We start from the raw sequence: 14,470 nt of genomic DNA on the forward strand, positions 1-14,470 counted from the left end.
CTGTATGTTCTTAGAATCAGGGATACTCAGTGGTGAGCTACATGGGTAGATTCTAATAAATAAAGCCTTGATACTTTGTTTTAGAATTGTTCTAGGAAATAAGAAGTCAGGCTTCTCCCTCAATGATACAGTGTTATTTGCACATAATAAACTGTCCCCATTCACACACAGGTGTTGCCTGGAAGACAGCTCATTCTGTAACACCTCTGGAGACCAGACTGGCAGAATCAGATGGTTTAGTGTAGGGCTGAGCATCCTATAGCCATAAAAACAAAACACTATGAATGGAATTAACAAAAAAAAATCACTTCTTAATATCTAAAAGGTCATGGGAAGGCAGAAAAATCATGTGATAAAATGTAGAATGGCAGCAGACTCAGGTGAAACTTCAATCATTTATTATCTCGTTCACTTTGAACAAAGTCCTTTATTAAATTTCCTGTTCTATTAAAATGAGGATAATAATTTTTATTCTATATTTTGGGGTCATGAAAATTAAAAATATGGTCATTATATAATGGTTACCACTTACTAAGGTATTTCTACATGCACAACACTGTGGTAGGCCCTTTGAGTTTATTTTTTAACTTTATAAACATTTCTGTGAGTTGATTACTATTCATTGACTTTTCCCATTTTGTAGATGAGCAAACTATGCTCAGAAATATCAAGAGCATTGCCCAAGTAGATCTAGGAGTCAGGATTCAAATTCAGACAGTCTAACTCCAATGCATATATTATTATTATTATTATTATTAGCACTCAATATTTAACTATTTTCTCTAGGAAGATCCCTTCTTCCCTTCTGACTAATTGGCAATAAAGAAACCTGCTTTCATGACAATCAATATAGTTAGACTATTAAAGCAAAAGGATAAATCTGATAAAAAAAAAAAGTATGACACTGCTTAATTCTGGCTACTATTTTTGGTCAAGTTAGCAATCTTTGGGGGGATAATTTTAGTAAAGTGGAGAGGGTTGAATCACCAAGGTGATGAGAGTAAAACAAGGAAACTCGACTGCATCACTGGCATCTTGTAGACAGAGTTGATGGAATGGTGGAATTTAGGTGGAATTAATGCTATTTGAGGTAAAGGTTTTAACTAGAGTCAGAATGTGGATTTGTGGGAAAGAAAGTCTTAGAGGTAAAGATGAATAAATTGGTTTGTTTGGATGAAGGACAAAATTTAAATTAAAAGGTGTCATAACAATAAGAATGCCAGATTGAGAAATGGCCCAGAAATGAAGTCCTCTTCCCCGCCCTGTTAATATAGAAGCTAACATTTATTAAATGTTTACTTAGTGTGAGGCACTGTACCAATCATTTTACTTGCATGGAACTATCTAATCCTCAGAACAACCCTGTGAAGTTGGCATAATTATTAGATCCCACTGAGGAAAATGAGGCACATTGAAGTTTAATAACTTATGCAAGATTGCTAGGAAGTAGAAGAGCTGGAATTCACATCAAATAATTGAAGTTGGCACTCTATTGTTATGTACTACTGTGCTACACTACACTATAGCCTAGATTTGTTTTATTCCATTTTTCTTTCATAAAACTAGAATGATTTCTTATTATTTTTATTGCAAATCTACATTCCTCTGCCTGACCTTTAGTGATCTCTGTCAATCTGCAGCTCTTGATCATTAACATCAATTGTTATCACTCTTCCTAGATAGATTGTCTTCTATTACAGATACATTCCCCTCCTCAGAATGTTGTCTCTTTGCTAGTCCATATCTTTTAGCTCCTTTAAACTTTAGCTAAAGATATTTGGCTATTGCCTCCAGGAAGCCTTCTCTGATTTTTTTTTCCAATGAAAAGCAATCTAAATTACTGCTTTTCTTCAAGGAATGTATTGTCTCAGTAGGTAACAAGTGAGTACTGATTATTTTGCCTATAGTAACCTTACTTGATAGCCATATTTAATCTACACAGTCTGAGCACATGGCTTTGCACCAAATGAATTATTAGTTCCTTGAAATAACAAAATACATTTGGATACAATATCCATTCATTTAATGTTGATCACATAGAACAGGTGGAAATTGAAAAATAGTACTAAAAATAGTAGGGAATAATTTTTCTTTTCTCCCCATGTGTCAAGCAACAGATTTATTTAAACATTCCATTTTTCTATGATAGAAGCGTAAGTTCGGAATTTTCATATTTTTCTCAGCCCTAAAGAAATATCAATATTGTACAAGTTGAAGCTCATTTCCTTATTTGTGAAAATCAGATCACTGGTTCAAGAAATAACAGAACTTAGCATAGAAATAAGTGTAGATTAATCATGCCTTTTCTTAAACAAAGGTTTTAATTATACAGAGCCCTACTGAGATTGTTTATTTCATAATTACTGACAAATGGCAAGTATCCCACAGAATACCCTTTCCTTTTGAATATGGAAATGTACTTGCACAAGTGCAGATATTTGTTTGGCAACCAGACAATGAAGATTTCCATTTGTGCTCAGTGGAATGGAGTCAGTTGGTCCTCACTAATTCAGCCAAGGTTCTCTCTGTTAATGGCAAAACATGCCTGTCCCTGTAGCTAAACAAATGTTAGATTATTCATTTTCCTTTTGGCAAATGCCATTGCAGAAATGCCCATGATACTTGTTGTTTATCATGAATGACTGTTGGGGGACATCCCTGGGTAAAATGAAAAATGTACAAACCAAGAAAATAATGATACATTCAAATATTCTCTCTCTCTCTCTCTCTCTCTCTCTCTGTGTGTGTGTGTGTGTGTGTGTGTGTGTGTTGTATCCAAGGCTTTATGTGATTTTTTATTTTGTTTAAATACCCTGTGTTTCTATGAAATCTTTATTTTGTGGGGTGCCAAGTAAGGTTAAATGACCTAACGTAAGTGGCTTAATATATACTCAATGTTCATATAATACAGGACTCTAGTTTGAATACATAAAGATGGGTAATAAAGATTATCCATGGTTTCTACCCACAAAAATCTTATCCTGAGTTCTTGGAGAGTACAATCATTTATCTGGATGAAATAGCCTTGAAGAAAAAGAACATGTAATCTCTATAGATAAGGGCAGGAGAGATTGAGACTTATCTGAAATTTGGGAAGAAGTGTTAAAACAGATTAAAACATATATCATTCTTTGTTTCCCTTTAGCTTAGCTGATTAAAGCAAGATGTTAACGAGGACAAAGTGCATATAATAGAACTAGAATTTAAGCAGGAGTAATATGCTTACCACCATTACAAAAATGCAAAAAAATTGGAAATTGGAGATCGGTTGGCCAGAGTTGAGGTGACGTGGTATGCTGTTATTTCTCTTTCAGAACACAAAAATTCAGATAAAGTATTCTTTAAGTGAGGAGGCAATTTCATCATTTTATTTGTTTACAGGCATGTGTTTCTTAAAAATGGTGAAACATCCAGAGAAAAGAGTTGTTAGGCAATGTGGCATTGTGCAAACATAATACAGTATACTTATGCAAACCTAGAAGGTATAGACCACTATATACTTAAGCTGTTATAGTTTTATGGGGCCACCATCATATAAGTGTGTCATTTTGGACCAAAATGCTGTTATGCAGCATGTGACGGCATTTCATAAAGGTGTGTGACAGGCAAATTTCTTAATTTCCCTCAACATTTTTTAATATATTTTCATGTTTTGAAAGGCAGAGTTTCAGAGAGAGAGGGAGAGAGAGAGAGAGAGAGGAATCTTCCATCTGTTGGTTCAGTCCTCAAATGGCTGCAATGGCTGAAATTAGGCCAGGTTGAAGCCAGAAGTCTGGAATTCCATTAGGGTCTCCTAAGTGGATGGCAGGGGCCCAACTACTTGGATCATCTTCTGCTATTTTCCCAGGCATCTAACAGGGAGCTGTATGGGAAAGTGTAGCAGCCAGGACTCTAATTGACTCCCATATGGGATGCTGGCATCGCAGTTGGCAGCTTAACCCACTGCGTCAGAACATCGGTCTCAACATTGTAAATTTTAACTTTCTCTTCTGTAAAAGTAGAGATGTAGAGCAAATAAAATTATGCCCATAAAGTATGTAGTATAGTGTTCAGTACATAGTAAGTACTCAGTAAATGGGCTCTAGAGGCTATAGATTTTTAAGAATAAGGCCAGTAGAGTCAAGCTACCTAGATTCAAGTGTTAGATTTCCTATGTAATTGCTGTGTGACCTTGATAAATTTATTTAACTTTGCTAAACTTAAATTTTTTCTTCTGTAAAATAGGGATATTGGTACCTACCCTTGTTAAACTAAAACCCTTGGGACTGAGGGATTTCTGAAATAAAAGTGTATATTGAATTGGCTCAGGTGCTAGGCTCTAAAAGGACCAGGTTCTGGGATGTTTCTGTAACTACCAGTAGCAAGGCTAAACAGCAGAGGAAAAAATGTTGACTACATAGAAGAGCTAAGAGTATTTTCATAAGGGAAATTTGAGGGAAGAAAGCATAATTTTTTTCCATTGAACCTACATTGGCTCTAGATAAGAGGAGTGGGAAAAGACAAATTGGGGAGAGATTTGGGATAGGAGGGTAGTCCTTAAGAAGTAATTATTGCTTCTGAATTGTTGGCAGCTAAGAGTCCAGAGAGTTGATGCATAAACAGGGAGCCATGGTCCTGGCTGCAATGGAGTTTAAATCAGGTATCAACACACATTCAGGATTGTGAAAGTCTTGTTGCTTTCCCTTTCAGCTGTTAACTGATCCCCTTTCCTTATGTCTTCCCATCTCCACCTTCTAGGCCTCGTGATTGAATTTAAGTATCTTAGATTTTTTTTATTACCCCATAGGGTTATTGTGAATATTAAATGCAAGGATACATGCAAAACAAGGCCTAGCATGCAAAGTTCAGTAAATGGGATTCATTTATCGAAGAAATGTTTACAGAGAAATGTCTGGTACTATTCTATGTGCTACAATATAATGGCAAACCTACACAACAACAGTCTTTGCCCTCATATATCTTGTATTCTAATTGGGAAGAAAGAATGTATAAACAAACAGTGTTGCTTATAAGGGCTATATAGAAAATAAAGCACAATAAGGAACTAGAAAGAGACTCTAGGGATACAACACATTCTTTTTTATTCAGAGTTGTTAAGAAAAGCTTGTCTAAGGATAAGATACTTGATCATTAACCTGAAAGATGTAAAAGGAGTCAGCCTTGAAAAGAAGTGAGGGGAGAACACTACAGGCAGAGAGAGAGAGCAAAAAGTGTACTGTTCCCAATAAAGAAATAATGATCCTAGGGCCGGCCTCGTGGCATAACGAGTTGGGTCTCTGCCTGCAGTGCCGGCATCCCCTATGGACACTCATTCGAGTCCTGGCTGCTCCACTTTCCATCCAGCTCCTTCCTGGTGTGCCCGGGAAAAACAGTGGAAGATGGTCCAGGTGCTTGGGCCCCTGCACCCATGTGGGAGACCTAGATAAGGTTCCTGGCTCCTGGCTCTGGCATGGCCCACCCCTGGCCATTGCAGCCATCTGGGGAGTGAACCAGCTAATGGAGGAACTCTCTCTCTTCTCTCTTTCTTTCTCTCACTCTCTCTCCCTTTCAAGTAAATAAATAAATCTTATAAAAAAGAAAGAAAGAATGATCCTAATGTTCTCTAGGAAGAGCAAAGACATATATGTAGCTGGAAAATAGTGAATGAGGGAGGAAAGAGCTGTAGGAGATGAGCTCAGATCAGTAGGCGGGGCCGGAACTTGTCAGATTGTGTCAAATGATAGCTATTGTGGGTGTTATTGTTATGCTCCAGGGGCTTTGATTATTGAAGCAATGCTTTATCACATTTATTAAATCCTTTTAAGAACACCCCCCAAAAAACCAAAAACTTATGACAATAATAACAGCAATAATGGCTGACTATATCTTTTGACCTTTAACAAAATGATTTTCACATACATGATCTCATTTACCCTTTATAATAATCCTGCAAGTTAGAAAATTATTAGTATCTCTCTTGGGAGGAGACAGCCTCACAGAGTGTAAAGTCCTTCTGCACAGTCACACAGCAAAGTATATGGGAGATAGGGGTTGCAAAGTATGATTCTAGATTGTTGCTTTGTTCATATTCTGCCTCTCTGTCTTATTGACCAGGCACAAAAAGCAATCAACAAAAGAGCATCTGATTTAGCAAGGAAATAGAGGACAGTTCTACACTTAAAATAGAACTCAGAATCCTGATTTCATTCCTTTAAAATAATCAACACTAAAACACATGGTGCCCACTTTCTATTGAGGAAATAACTCTTTGTTACTTTGTTTGTACTTTGAATCTTTGTACTTATGAATTTCATGAATAAACTGTAAGTGTAAAATGGTAACTTTGAAGAGTCAGTACAAATTCATAATACTTGGATGTTGCTTTTACTATGATAAGATTCTGTAAGAATTGAGTATTTCTTACTCTCACCCTCTGGTGTTTTCCATTAGTTCAAGGATAAAGTAGACTTATGAGGGACAACATCTGAATTTGATTGAACAAAGAGATAATCTTATTTAAGAAGAATGATATATTTCAAACACAGAGATGCTGGAGCTTGGCGCCAATCCATTCCCTAGATAACATTTATTAAGATCTATCAAATACCGACCAAGTTTATTGTCAAACAGAAGATACAGAATTAGGCTGTTGCTTTGTCTTTCACTTTGGATATTTCTGAGGTTGCTTAATAAGGCAAGAAAACACATGCTACACAAAGAATTGTAAAATAGAGCAAAAGTTAAAAAGAAAAGAAGAGCTGTATGTGTTACCAAAGAATCAGTTTTTTTTTTCTTTTACTCACTTTTTTCTTTTATTTGTTTATCTTTGGCTCTCTGAGATTCCAACAGCCTTAGGGTTGCCTTGGTCTGGTCTATACCCCCAGTTAGGAGAATCCAAATCATAGCCATGCTCCACTGATGTTTGCCAAAGACACCTAATGCACTGTGATGAACTGGATGGCACTAAGATTAGCCTGATGACATACCAGTTGATTAGTCTGGTCAATAACTTTATTAGATATGATGGGAGACGCAGTGAGATGCATATGTAATTTCTGTCCTCAAGACGTATGCAACCCAGTTAGGGAGCTCAAGCAAGTACAAATAAAATTTGAGTAACACACAAGAGCTTTACAATAGTTAATCAATTAGTTTGATACATGATCTTTAATATCGGGCTTTTGGGAGGGGTGGGAAGATTTAGAGAATTCCCTATTGCTGGGGCAGGCATTTAGCCTAGCAGCTAAGATGTTAGTATCCCTCATTGGAGTACCTGGGCTTGATACTCCGCTCCAGTTCCTGACTCTAACTTCCTGCTAATACAGATGATAGGAGGCAGTGGTGATTGTTCAGGTAATTGATTTCCTGCCTCCTATGTGGGAGCCCTGGATTGACTTCCCAGTTTCTGACTTTGGCCTTGCCCTGCCCAGGAAATTGAAAGCATTTGGGGAGTAAGCCAGAGGATGGGAATGAGCTCTCTCTCTCTTTCTCTCAAATAAATAAATAAAAACTTAAAAAAGAATTCTATCATGCAAAAAGTCCTCACTTTAAAATTCTTCATAAATAACCAATAAAAATATAAGCAAATTCTGAAATTCTCTACCATCTTAAACCAAGTAAATTATCTGTGTGTTGAATCCTAATTAGACTGCTGGAATAGAAATTGGCTTGGAAAGGTGACTGTTCTTATAGATGGAAATGTACAGAGCTAGTAAATTATTATTGCCCATTCAACACTATAGAAAAACTATTAGGATGAATTTTTTCATTGAATAAAATTTAAAATGGCCGTTAGATGCTGCCGAAGTACTATTATGTTGTTGTCCACTTGGAGAAAAACAGGCTTCTGTGGTCTAATCTGAGCCATCATTTGTGGCTTTGTTTCTCAAAGCATTTTCTGTGGTTTGTTTTTGTCAAAATCACCTGTAATGTTCATCAAACTGTGAAACCCTGAACTCCAGCTCATCTCAACTGAGATATCTTGAGGCAAGCTTTAAGAATTTATATTTCTAACAAGCTCCACACCTTCAGGTATATACCAAAAGTTTGGAATTGCTTTTAAAGCATTAGAATAGGCCGGTGCCACAACTCACTAGGCTAATCCCCTGCCTGTGGCGCCGGCACTCCAGGTTCTAGTCCTGGTTGGGGCGCCGGTTCTGTCCCGGTTGCTCCTCTTCCAGGCCAGCTCTCTGCTGTGGCCCTGGAAGGCAGTGGAGGATGGCCCAAGTGCTTGGGCCCTGCACCCACATGGGAGACTAGGAGAAGCACCTGGCTCCTGGCTTCAGATCAATGCGGTGTGCCGGCTGCAGCGCGCTGGCCCCGGCGGCCATTGGAGGGTGAACCAAAGGCAAAAGGAAGACCTTTCTCTGGTCTCTCTCTCTCACTGTCCACTCTGCCTGTCAAAAAAAAATTTGCCTATTCTAGACATTTCACTTATAAGAGATGTTATAATATTTGTCTTTTTATGTGTGGCTTGTTTCACTTAGTGTGGAGTGTGTATCAGAATTTCATTTCATTTTACTGATGAATACCAGTGAATTGAATGTTGTCTTAGCTTGGACCACCATAACAATATACCATAGACTAGTTTGAAGTGGTATTTCACTTTGTTTTTTATTTGCATTATCTAATGACTAATGTATTAGTCATCTTCTCATCATTGTAACAAAACAACAGAGACAAATTTCTTATGAAGGCAAAATGGGTTTGTTCAGCTCACAGTTTGGGAGGCTGAAAGTCCAGATGACATGATGCAGGCTCTAGTGAAGGCCCCATGGCAGATGGTGGAGCATGTGTAGAGGAAGGATCATGTGACAAACAAGGATCAGAGAGAGACAGGGTGGGGTCAAATGCAGGCTTTTTATGACAAGTCTCTTGCAAGAACTACCTTCCAGAGGCGTGCTCCTAGTAACATAAGGACTTCCTACTAACTCCTACCTCCTAAAGGGTCTACCATCTCCAAACCCTGGAAACCAAGTTTTTAACAAATAGACCTTTGTGGGACATTCAGTATCTGAACCACAACACTAACAATGCTAAACATTTTCTTCAGGTACCTGTTTGCCATGGGTATATCATTTTTGGAGAAAGATCTGTTCAAGTTATTGGCTCATTTCTTAATTGGGTTGTGTGTGTTCTTGTTGTTGAGATAAAAGTGTTCTTTATATATTCTGAATATTAAATCTGTAAATATAAGATCTGCAAATATTTTCTCCCATTCTCTGGGTTGTATTTTCACTCTCTTGACATGCTCTTTCAGGCACAAAGTCCTTAATTTGAATGAAGTTTACCTTATCTATTTTTACTTTTTTTTGGCGGTGATCCTGGTGTTACAGTTCAGAAATCATTGTCAAATCCAAGATCATATGGATTTTCTCCTATGTCTTCTTTCACATTTTTAAAATTTTTAACTATTAAATTTATAATTAATTATTCTGCATGGTATACAACATCCAACTTCACATTTTTTAAAGATATTGTTCTTTCCTTCATTGTATTTGTTAAAATTCAATTGTCCGTAGATGCATGGGTTTACATATGGATTCTTAATTCCATTCTATTGTCATGTGAGGGACTTCAAAAAGTTCATGGAAAGGGCAAGTATTTGGCTCAGCAGTTAAGATGCATCCCATATCAGAGTGCCAGTTTTGAGCCCCAGATCTGCTTCAAATCTAGCTTCTTGCTAATGTATGTCCCAGGAGGCATCAAGCAACGGCTCAAGTACTTGGGTCTCTGACCACTCACATGAAAGTGCAGGAATGGGTTCTAGGCTTCTGGCTCAGGCTAGCCTATCCCCAGCTATTGTGGGTATTTAAGGGTTGAACCTACAGATAAAGAGATGAAGATTCTCTCTCTCTCGCTCTCTCTCTCTCTCTCTCCCCCCTTCAAGTAAAGTGAAAATAAATAAATTTAAAAAATTAAAAATGTTTAAGAAAAAAATGAATTAAAATATAACTATTTTGGTGCAAAAATTTTGATACCCATGCATGTTTTTTCATAATACTAATTTTCCATGAGCTTTTTGAAGAAATTTCATATATGTCTATCCTTATGTCAGTACCATACTGCTTTGATTACTGCAGCTTTATAGTAAGTTCTGAAATCAGAAAGTGTGGATCCTAAAATTTGTGCTTTTTTTTCAAGATGGTTTTGACTATTCCAAGTTCCACAAGAATTTTAGGATTATTTTTCATTTCTGCAAAAAAAATGTCATCACGATTTTATTTGGACTACATTGAATTTATGGATCATTTTGGGTAGTATTGTCATCTTAACATTATTAAATCTTCCAGTCTATGAACGTGGAATTTTTTTCTTTACTTAAATCTTCACATTGTTTCAGTACCATATTTCGGGTTTCAGTGTATAAGTCTTCAACTTTCTTGGTTGAATGTATTCTTAAATATTTTATTCATTTACACTGTTCATTTTTTTTAAAAAAAACTTATTTATTTACTTGAAAGACAGAGTTACACAAAGAGAGAAGGAGAGGTGTGTATATATATATATATATATATATATAGAGAGAGAGAGAGAGAGAGAGAGAGAGGTCTTCCATCCACTGGTTCACTTCCTAGCTGGAGCTGCACCAATCCAAAGCCAGGAGCCAGAAGTTTCCTCCAGGTCTTCCCATGTGGGTGCAGGGGCCCAAGGACTTGGGCCATCTTCTACTGCTTTTCCAGGCCATAGCAGAGAGCTGGATCGAAAGTGGAGCAGCCAGGACACGAACTGGCACCTATATGGGATGCTGGCATCGCAGATGGCGGCTTTACAGGCTTTGTCACAGCACCGGCCCTTCCTTTTTTTTTTTTTTTTTTCCCCTTGCTTGTTGGTTTTGAGATTTATTTATTTATTTGCTTGAAAGGCAGAGAAACAGAGTAAAAGAGGGAGACAGAGAGACAGACAGAGAGAGATCTTATATCCACTGGTTCATTCTTCAAAAGCCACAACAGTCAGATATGACCCAAGCTGAAGCCAGGAACCAGACATTCCATCCTAGTCTCCATTTAGATGGTAGGGGCTCAAGTACTTGGGCCATTCTCTCCTGCCTTTCCTGGCACGTTACAAAGAAGCTGAATCAGAAGTGGAGTAGCTGGGACTCAAACTGATGCTCTGATTTGGAATGCTGGCATCCCAAGCAGTGGCTTAACCCACCATGCCACAACAGTGCCTCAGTCTCCTTATTTGTTAAACATCCATTCAGACTTTCTATTTCTGCCTGATGCAATATTGGTAAGTTGTGTATTTCTAAAGATTTGTCTATTTCATCCAGGTTATTCAGTTTTCTGGCATATGATTGTTCATTGTATTTCCTTATAGCCCACTTTTATTTCTAAAAGTTAATAAAAATAGCTACTCTTTCACATCAGATTTTCATAATTTGAGTATTCTCTTTATTCTTAACCAACAGATTTATCAATTTTCTTGATCTTTTCAAGGAATCAGCATTTTCATAAATTTTCTTTAGTGTTTTTCTGTGTTTTTTTTTTTTAGATTTATTTATTATTTTACTTGAAAGTCAGAATTACATAGAGAGAGGAGAGGCAGAGAGCAGCCGGAGCTGCACCGATCCAAAGCCAGGAGTTTCCTCCAGGTCTCCCACGCGAGTGCAGGGGCCCAAGGACTTGGGCCATCTTCCACTGCTTTTCCAGGCCATAGCAGAGAGCTGGACTGGAAGAGGAGCAGCCGGGTCTCGAACTGATGCCCATATGGGATGTCGGCGCTTCAGGCCAGAGCACTAACCCGCTGCGCCACAGCTGCAGCCCCTCTTTAGTGTTTTTCTATTCTATTTGTTTCATCTTCACAATTATATTTATTTTTTCCTTTTTGCTAGCTTTGAGATTAGTTTGTTCTTTTTCTAGTTCCCTCAGGTATATAGTCTATTGACTCATGTGAGATTGTTCTTCCTTTTTTTTTTTTTTGGTAAAAATGTATTTATTTTTATTTGAAATGGAGAGTTACACACACACACAGAGAGAGAGAGAGAGAGAGAGAGAGAGATCTTCCATTTGCTGGTTCACTGTCTAAATGCCTGCAACAGCAGGGACTGGACCAGGCCAAAGCCAGGGTCCCAGAATTCTATCAGGGCCTCCCAAATGAGTGTCAGGAACCCAAATATTTAGGCCAACATCCTCTATCTTCTCAGGTGCCTTAGCAGGAAGCTGGATCAGAAACAGAGGAGCTGGGACTCGAATCAGAACTCAGATTTGGCATCTGGGTGTCTCAAGCAGTGGTTCAACCCACTGCACCACAATACCTACCCCTCTTCTTTCATTTTGTATATATGTTACAGCTCCCTCTAAGCACTAATTTAGTTGCATCTCACAAGTTTTGCTACACTGTGTTTTATTTTTATTAATTTCAAGTTATTTTCTGATTTCACTTGTGATTTCTTTTTTTGATTCATTGATTAGGGATATGCTGCTTAGTTCTGATTTTCTGTGTGTGTGTTTTCCAGGTATACCTCTGTTACAAATTTCTAGTTTTATTTCATTGTGTTTTGAGAAGGTACTTTATATAATGCCAGTCTTTAAAATATTTAAAACTTGTTCTGTGGCCTAGCATATAGTCTAATTTCAAGAAAGTTCCATGAACAATTTAGGCAAATGTGTATTCTGCTGTTGGATGGAGTGCTTTGTCAGGTTTAATTGGTTGATAACATTTTTCAAATTCTCTGATTCTTTATTGATCTTCTGTCAAGATTTTCCATTCATTATTGTATGTGGGGTGCTATGATTTGATTGTTTGTGGTCCCTCCAAAATGCATGTTGAAATTTAATCCCTACTACAAGAGTATTTAGAGGTGGGGTCTTTAAGAGGTGATCAGGCCATGAGGGCTCTTCCTTCATGAATGACTTAATGCCTTACAAGTTTGAGTTTATGCTTATGAGTATATAAGTTGATGAGTTTGAGGGGGCAAGTTTGCCCATCCTGGGCTTCGACATTATGAGGACACATCACTCATCTACCCTAGAGGATGTAGTAACAAGGCACCATCTTGGAAGCAGTGAGCATCCCTCACCAGACACTGAACCTGCCAGTGCCTTCATATTGGATTTGTCCTAGTCTCCAGAACTGTGAAAAATAATTTCCCGTTGTTTGTAAATTATTCAATGTGACATTTTATTACAGCAGCACAAATGGAATGAGACGTAGGGCATTGAAGTATCAAAATATTATTATAAAAATGTACTTTTTCTTTCAATTCTGTCAATTTTTGTTTTATAACTATTGGGGCTTTGTTTATAATATATAGGTGTTTATGTACAGAAATGTTATATTTCTTAATGATTTGAATCTCTTATTAATATGTGTTATCCTTGTTTAGTGCTTGTAAACTCTTCTCACTTAAAAGCTATATTCTCTAATTAATAATATATTCCATTAGTTCTGTTTTGGCTACTATTTGCATAGAGTACCTTTTTCCATTTTTTTTCCTTTTACCATTTTTGCATCTTTGTATCTCAAGTGAATTTATCATAGACAACATACAAATGGGCCATGTATTTTAAATCGATTCTGCTATTTCTCATTGGAGAGTTTAATCCACTTATACTTAAAGAAGTAACTGACTGGGGGCCAATGCTGTGGCACAGCAGGTTAAAGCCCTGGCCTGAAGTGCCAGCATCACATATGGGTGCTGGTTCTAGTCCCGGCTGCTCCACTTCTGATCCAGCTCTCTGCTATGGCCTGGGAAAGCAGTGGAGGATGGGTCAAGTCTTTGGGCCTCTGCACCCACTCGGGAGACCCGGAAGAAGCTCCTAGCTCCTGGCTTCAGATTGGCGCAGCTCCAGCCATTGCAGCCATCTGGGGTGTGAACCAGCGGATGGAAGACCTCTCTCTGTCTAACTCTCTCTGTAACTCTTTCAAATAAGTAAAATAAATCTTAAAAAGGAAGGAAGGAAGGAAGGAAGGAAGGAAGGAAGGAAGGAAGGAAGGAAGGAAGGAACTGATCAGGAAAGAATTTCTTCTGCCCTTTAGCTGGTTCTTTTCTATACATCTTACAATTTTCTTTGAGTTTTATTTTTAGGTAGTATTCAATTTTGACTCCTTCTGTTTTGCATTGCTGTCTATTTTAAAGTTATTTTATTACTGTTTACATTGAGAATTATAATTAATATCTTAAATTTATAGCAACCTAGTTTGAGTAACACCAACTCAGTTTCATTAGTACACACTGTACTCCTGTACATGTCCATTCCTCCCTCTTTATATTATTATGTCAGATTACATATTCATATCATTTGATGATAAATACATTAGATTAATAATTACTGTGTTATAAATTTGCCTTTTAAATATGAAAAGAGCCATTACTCATCAGAAATAAAGTAGTACTTGATTTTACATTTAACTACCTAGTTATTTTTACCACTATCCTTTAATGGCTTTGAATTATTTCCTAGTGTTTTTTTATTTCCATCTGAAGTGTTCTGTTCAGCATTTCTCATAACGCGAGTCTACTAACAAACTCCCACAGCTTTTGTTTAAC

Source organism: Oryctolagus cuniculus, chromosome X (assembly GCF_964237555.1).
Source record: "Oryctolagus cuniculus chromosome X, mOryCun1.1, whole genome shotgun sequence".
NCBI classification, from domain to species: Eukaryota; Metazoa; Chordata; class Mammalia; order Lagomorpha; family Leporidae; genus Oryctolagus; species Oryctolagus cuniculus.